The sequence below is a fragment of the Hevea brasiliensis genome, chromosome 12 (assembly GCF_030052815.1).
Source record: "Hevea brasiliensis isolate MT/VB/25A 57/8 chromosome 12, ASM3005281v1, whole genome shotgun sequence".
Lineage (NCBI taxonomy): Eukaryota > Viridiplantae > Streptophyta > Magnoliopsida > Malpighiales > Euphorbiaceae > Hevea > Hevea brasiliensis.
In genome coordinates, this window is record NC_079504.1 from 85,667,673 (window position 1) to 85,675,416 (window position 7,744).

A 7,744-nucleotide genomic window follows, 5' to 3' on the forward strand; every position below is an offset into this window, starting at 1 on the left:
TCAAGGGGCTGCCATTGGTGATCTTTGTGTGGAAAAGCTAGAGGGACAACATCTGGTGTCCTAAAGACGCATCCCAAAGGTGCCAAACACACTGCAGTGCATCAAGAAGTTAGTGAACTTGTTCTTCATCTAATCTAGGGTTTTAAAATTAATCTGATTAATTTTAAAATCTTAAATGGAAAATACAGATCCAAAATCATATTAAAAGAGTTTTAATATGTTGTTTATCATTGAAATCAAATAGATAAAAATAAATCTTGCATGATGCATGTGACCCTAGGTGAAAAATTTTTGAATTTAATGATATAAACTTGTGTTTTTCATGCTTCTGCTCCTTCAGTATTGCTATCAGTACCCTATTGGCATGCTAACCTATCCAAACCAATCATTGTAGGCATACTAGAGCATGTTATAAAGTTAATTGTGTAATTCATTGTATTTGATATTTAGGAGTTACTATTCACCTTACTAGTTAATCAAAATATTGATTTTTTCACAAACAATAGGTATGTTTGTTCTAATGACACCAACATACCACATTTTAAATTCTACAATTGTTGGCATTTGTTGCAAATGTCATTTCAAAGATTATTAAAGGTTATTTCAAATTTTCAGATTTCATGGCTTATGTTTACTATTCCATTGGACATTTCAACAGTAGAAATTTGACTACACTCTCTCTATCAAAGTTGTTTCTTATTGTGTCTTCTTTAATTCCATTTTTGAATCACTCCATTTAGAGTTTTGTAGCTCAAGTTATGCCATTTTTCCCATGGCTGGCCAGATTGGCCATTACTCAGAATTTTTAGGCAGAAATTGGTTCTAGCATTTTTGGTATCCTGACTTTGGTGGACAGTTTCATTAGGTTATGCTCAGAATTTGGATTTATGTTCTGCATGAAAGTTGTTCTAAATTGTCTAATCTTTCCATTGACATAAAAATCAGGTCAATTGGACATTTCTACACAATGTTATGGCCAAATGAACAAACTATTCATTTGGTCACTTTTACCAGGTCCAGAATTAGTTACCTGGATTTGGTCAATTTTTTAAGTCATCCTAAGTTGGTTTTCTGAGCAAGGTCTCTCCATAAAAAATGTATTATTATGTGTTTATTTTCACCTGTAATTGACCTTACACCAATTGAAGTCACACAATTCCAATTAGGGCTACCCAAACATACTGGACTCAAATTTTAGAAATTCTGACCCTAAGGGGCAGCATATCAATTCCTAATCCAATAACACAATTCACTCTAAATTAAGGTCAATTCACCTTAAATGGTCACCAATTGACCATTAAAACACTAATTCACCATCAATTGAGCAAAACCCTAATTTTTGCTCAAACCCTAATTCCCAATTTGCCAATTTCATGTATAATTCATAAAATTCAACTTTAATTTCATATCAACTTATCAATTATCATCATTAAGCAAATTTAAATCCAATCAAACTAGAAAAATCACTACTCCCTCAAGGCTGTCGAAAATGGAGGGTATGCATACATGTGGACTTCCATTCGATTTCTTGCAATTTCTAACCTATATTAAGTGTATAAGCAAGAATTTAGAGAGAGAGAGGAAAGATTGACACTAACCTCATATGAAGATTTTTCCCAATGCTTCGAAGTTCACTTTCTTGGCTTTTCTTAGCAGCCAAAGACTTTTCCAAAGGTAGATAATAAGTTTTAATGAAGGAAATGAGGGGTTTTATAGTGAAAATTCAAGACTTTGAAAGCTTAAAAAAAAAAAAAGAATTAATGGAGGTATATGAGAGAAGGGTCTCAGCCAGTTTGAGAAGAAGAAGAAGGCAGCTGAATTTTTGGTCAATTTTCATCTCTTTTTATGGTTTAATAAGTGGTTGTCTAAATGAAATTGGTGGGGATTTTTAAATGACATCATTATGATGTCATAATAGTCATTAAATTTCATTTCTTTTTTCATTTTTTTATTTTTATTTATCATTTTTAATTAAACTTTTAACAATATTTATTCATATTTTATGTCATATATCTCACTTACTCGACTGGACAAGTTGGTAAAAAATTATCTTTGAAGGTGAAATGACTAAATTACCCTTTATTTTGCTTATCGAGCCAAAATCATCTATATCGATTTAGAAAACTTTTCTTAGCATTTTCTTGGAATTCTTATGTCATTTAAGCCTCAATAACTTTTCACTGGAGTCCCAAAAATTATTTCACAGGGTTCCCTCATGGGTATAGGATTGGCAACTGTCTTTACAGTCGCTTCCCATTAGGTCACCCATCGCTGGAGCTTCGGCTCATTTAACCTTAGCGCATTTTGATGATTGCCGATTCCACCAAAAAGCAACTGAAATTATCAATAATGAAATATTTTCTGAATGAATGCAATAAGTTTGTAATCCAGGTTGAACCCTAAAGACTGAGTTACTAAATTTCATACACGTGTTTAACAGAAAGAAAAGGTATGAGGGGGGCGGGGGGGGGGGGGGTGTAACACTGAATCAGAAGAAATCAAGTTCAGAAATTAAAGAAATAAATTTAGGTATAAAACTCTCTATTTAAACAAATTCAATCCAAGGTAATTAGCATTCCAATGCATGACTCGATCATAGACAAAAGAAATACAATTATCTCATATTGAATACTTAATGTAGATTTACCAAATAGCAAGGTAAAACCCCTAACTTCCCTATACTCATCAATTCAAGCCCAGCACTCTTATTGACTCTAATTATTAATTGAATTGATATTAAGCAATCCTTATCAATTTAATAACTGCCTTAAGAATAGGAAGTAGTTAAGCTGAACAACGATTTATAAAGCATAAATCATTTAATTCACCATATTGTTTCCTAAGGTTATTATCGAAAAATTAGATCATAATCAATAAAACCTAGTTACTACCCACATTTAATCTTACACAACAATTACGGATTATGAAGATGAACTAGCAATTAATCACATCAAATAATTAACTAATAGGCCTTTTTAGCAAATCATTCAATAGATAAAAAACAATGAAATCGGGAAACAATAGATATTCAAAAAGGCATAATTTAAATTAAGAACCTGGTCTCACAAATCATGCATAAGAACTAGAATCCCTTGAACTAAATTTAGAAACTTATCCGCTCATGTTCATGGCTTACAAAAGAAAAATAAAATGGAGAAATCTAAAACTATGAACATGAATGGAAGCCTTGAAGGTGTTGAAAGCGTGAATGAATAATGTACGCTACTGGCAAAGATGAGCTTTATAATCAAAAACCTAATCTGTGAGCTTTATAATAAAAAACCTAATCCACAGATAAGAACCGAACTTGGAAAATTTTTGAAATTCAAAAAGACAAATTCTTTGCTATGCAATCACGGCCAATTTTTAGCCACTTACCTTATGATTCTGTCTCTGAATTCTGTAAGAAAGTTGTAGCCCTATTTCTTAGCTTTCCAACGAGTACTCATTTACCCAAATCAGAGGTCTACAGCCCAAGTTATAAGCCAAAAACTGAAACTGGTTCTGACAGAGTATCCAGCCCATAAATTTAACTTCATTGCTGTTTTTAACCACCAAAAAGATGTAGTTTTGTCTTTAGCCCTTCATAGAAATTGTAGAGGTGGTTCTTAAGGTTCAATTGAGCCTAGTTTTGCTTCATTTGGATTCCTAGAGCTCCACATATAAAATAAATCCCAAAACTAGTCGTGACACATCAAGTGTGGGCTTTTGTAATAGATCCATAACTAATTTTGATAATCTTGGAAACTGATTTGGGTTTTGGCCCCTCTTTGTTATTTGTAGTGCTCTGACTTAACTTTTCAATGAATTAAACAACATTGGATTTAGAGACCCACAACTTTAGAAACACCTAGAAAACTAAACAGAGGTCAAGATAAAAAGATGTTGGAAATTCCCCAATTTAATGCCATTATTCCAAAAACTCATTAAGATCATGCCTAATTGATATGAAATGCCTAACCAACTGAATTAAACATAAAGAAACACTAGAAATACTAAACATGATGGGAGTAAAATTAATAAATTATGCATTTATCAAACTCTCCCACACTTATTCCATGCTTGTCCTCAAGCATGAATTAAACTCTCAATCAACTCCACTTAGAAGTTCACTTAACTTCATCCTATCACAACATTCTCTAACAAAAGATTAAAAGTTTGAAAGAAGAGGCAAGTAAGGTAATAACCATCATAACAAATTCCATCAATACCATACCAATTTATTAACAATTCTTCAACACAAAACAAAGGGCTTGAAATCAATTAAGTTTACACAATTAAAGTTTCACAAAATTTTAAATCAATACACACTAAAACACAAGGCTAATTTATCAAGGCACAATAATTATAGCTCTTTGTAAATCTTAGGGGAGATAGAAATGGCCCTTGGCCCCTTTTTTTTAATTTTTTTTTAAATTTGAAATTGGTACTTCTCTCTCGTCACAGTTACTTTTTTTTTTTTAGCCGTCACCTTCAAAAAAGTACCTTGCTCATATCCTAGCTAGATTTTGGCCTGAGAATCGACATGAGGTTCATGAAGACCCCTGGTTACTTTTCTTAACTAAAATAGTGGAGCAATTTTCAAGTTCAGCCTTTTATTTCCCCTACTTTATGCATCTATGTATTTAATAAGTGCATAATTTATTAATTTTACTCCCATCACATTTAGTGTTTCTAGTGTGTTTTTATGCATAATTCAGTTGATTAAAGTACATTTATCATTTACGCATATTTTTAGATAGTTATTGGAATAATTGTGTTAAATGGAGAAATTTTCAACATTTGACCTTCGCTGTATTTTTCAGGTATTTCTAAAGTTGTGGGTCTCCAAATTGAGTGTTGTTTAATCCATTGAAAAGCTAAGATAAATCACTAACAATTATAAAGAGGGACCAAAGCCCAAATCAGTCTCCAAGGTTGACAAAATGAGCTATGGATCTATTGCAAAAGCCCAGACTTAATGTGTCACGACCAGTTTCAGTATTTATTTTGTATATGGAGTTCCAGATGTCCAAATGAAGCAAGCCTAAGGCCAATTGAATATTAAGAGCTACGTCTACAACTTCTATGAAGGGCGGGATGCGAGATGAGGCCATTTTAATTGTGAAAAATGGCAATGAAGTTATCACTATGGGCTGGACCATCTATCTAAACCAGTCCTAGTTTTTGGGCCATAACTTGGGCTGTAGACCTCAGATTTGGGCAAATGAGTACCCGTTAGAAAGCTAAGAAATAGGGCTACAACTTTCCTGAAGAGGGTAGAGACAGATTCGAAAAGGAAGTGACTGAAAATTGGCCTTGATTTCAGAAATGTGAATGCAGGCTGAAAATCCGTCTTTTGAATTTCAAAACTTTTCCTAGTTTGGTTCCTATCTTTGGGATTAGTATTTTGATTATAAATGCATTTTTGGGCAGCAGTTAAAACACAACCATTCAACAGCCTCTCAACCTAAAAAACACCTTCATTCTCTATTCTCTTTTTTAGATTTCTTCTTTATTTTTATTTTATTTTTTTGTAAGCCATGAACATGAGTGGCTAAGTTTTTAATTCAGTTCAAGGGATTCAAGTTCTTATGTGTGATTTGTGAAACTAGGTTCTTAATTTAATTTATGTCTTTTTGAATATCTATTATTTTCTAATTTAGTTATTTTTGATCTATTGAATAATTCACTAAAAAGGCCTATTAGTTAATTGTTTGATTTGATCAATTGCTAGTTCATCTTCATAATCCATAATTGTTGTGTAAGATTGAATATGAGTAACAATTAGGTTTTATTGATTATGATCCCAGTTTTCGATAATAACCTAAGGAACAATAAAGTGAATTAAATGATTTATGCTTTAAAAATCGTTGTTCAGCTTAACTACTTCCTATTCTTAATGCAGTTATTAATTTGATGAGGATTGCTTAATACCAATTTAGTTAATAATTAGAGTCAATAAGAGTGCTGGGCTCGAATTGATGAGTATAGGGAAGTTAGGGGTTTACCTCACTGTTTGGTAAATCTACGTTAAGTATTCAATAAGAGATGATTGCATTTCTTTTGTCTATGATTGAATCAATGCATTGGAATGCGAATTACCTTAGACTGAAGTTTGTTTAATTTGAGAGTTTCTTATTTAATTTTAGATCTTAATTTTCGATTTTTGATTTCTTCTTTGGATTGCGAATCACCCCCCCCCCCTCAGCAACCTTCGTTTCTTTTTCCATTACACAAGTGCACGAAATTTAATAATTCAGTCTCTAGGGTTCGACTTGGATTTACCACTTGCTGCAGAAAATATTTTATAACTGGTAATTTCAGTTAATTTAAATTTTGGTGGATTCGACAACCATCAAGAATTTTGGCGCCATTGCTGGGGACTAAAGTTTATTGGATTTCATATTTTTAGTGTTAGTATATTCTGTTATTAACTTCGTTTGTGGAGTATTGCTGTTTTCAAGTTTTTGGAAAAAAAAATACGGTGTTACTATTCATCAACAGATTTTTGGTTGAATTAGGAGAGCAGCCCATACCTATTTTGAAGGAAATGATGTTCTGATCAAGACCAATCAATCCATGGTATTCTTTAGCCCCACCCTCTTGAGGCCAAATTCCATTGTTTTCTAGCGTTTTGAGGCATTTTTCTATTTTTACTTTGATTTCTTTTTGTTTATGACAAGAACTTCTCAATTTGGTGAGTTGATCTTTGATCCAAAAGTAGGAAAAATAGCTAAATAGTTGAGAAAATTGGCTAAGCAAGCTTGGTAGATTCCGAGTACATCTGAAGGAGTCCAAGTTCCAATGGAGTTATGTTCGGATTCGGATTTGGATTCAAATTCTAAAAACAAAACCATGGCTACTAGGACTTTGAAAGAGTTGGCTGCTTTTGATCTAAACCAACAGCGTTTGTGTATTCAATACCCTGCTTTAAATGTTGCTTTTGAGTTAAAATATGGACTAATCCATTTGTTGCCTAAATTTCATGGTCTTGCAGGTGAGGATCCACATAAGCATCTAAAGAAATTTCATGTTGTGTGTTCTAGCATGAAACCTCAAGGAGTTTCAGAGGATCAAATCAAGCTTCGGGCTTTCCCTTTCTCACTAGAGGGCACAGCTAAGGATTGGTTGTATTACCTTCCTTCTGGATCTTTCAACTCATGGAATGGGATGAAGCATATATTTTTGGAGAAGTATTTTCCTGCTTCTCATGCTGCCAACATAAGAAAAGAAATTTGTGGCACCTGACAGTACAATTGAGAGAGTTTGTATGAGTATTGGGAGAGATTTAAGAAGCTGTGTGCAAGCTGTCCTCATCATTAAATAAGTGAGCAGCTATTGATTCAGTATTTATATGAGGGATTTCTACCAATGGACTGCAGTATGATAGATGCTACTAGTGGAGGAGCTTTGGTTGACAAGACATCAGATGAAGCAAGGAGGCTGATTGCTAACATAGCAGCAAACTCTCAGCAGTTTGGAATGAGAATGGATCACACACCTATGAAGGTTAATGAGGTAAGTACATCTAACCTTAAGAAATAGATTTCTGATTTAACTTCTTTTGTGAGGTAGTTGGTCCTAGGGAACATGCAAACTGTTAAGGTATGCGAAATTTGTTCGGGTTCAGAAAATGGTACTGACATGTGTCCTGCATTACAAGAGGATGAATCAATGCAACATGCTAATGCAGTAGGAAATTATGGATAGCCACAACGCAGGTATGATCCCTTTTCTAATACTTACAATCCAGGATGGCAAG

At 33.3% G+C, this 7,744-nt stretch overlaps 1 non-coding gene across 1 annotated transcript; it reads right to left on the minus strand.

Annotated features, from left to right (window-relative positions):
- Positions 1–7,200: 7,200 nt before the first annotated feature.
- Positions 7,201–7,307, minus strand: LOC131171522 (small nucleolar RNA R71). The gene has a single exon (XR_009142182.1). It is a non-coding gene; the product is annotated as a small nucleolar RNA R71 (small nucleolar RNA).
- Positions 7,308–7,744: the final 437 nt, after the last annotated feature.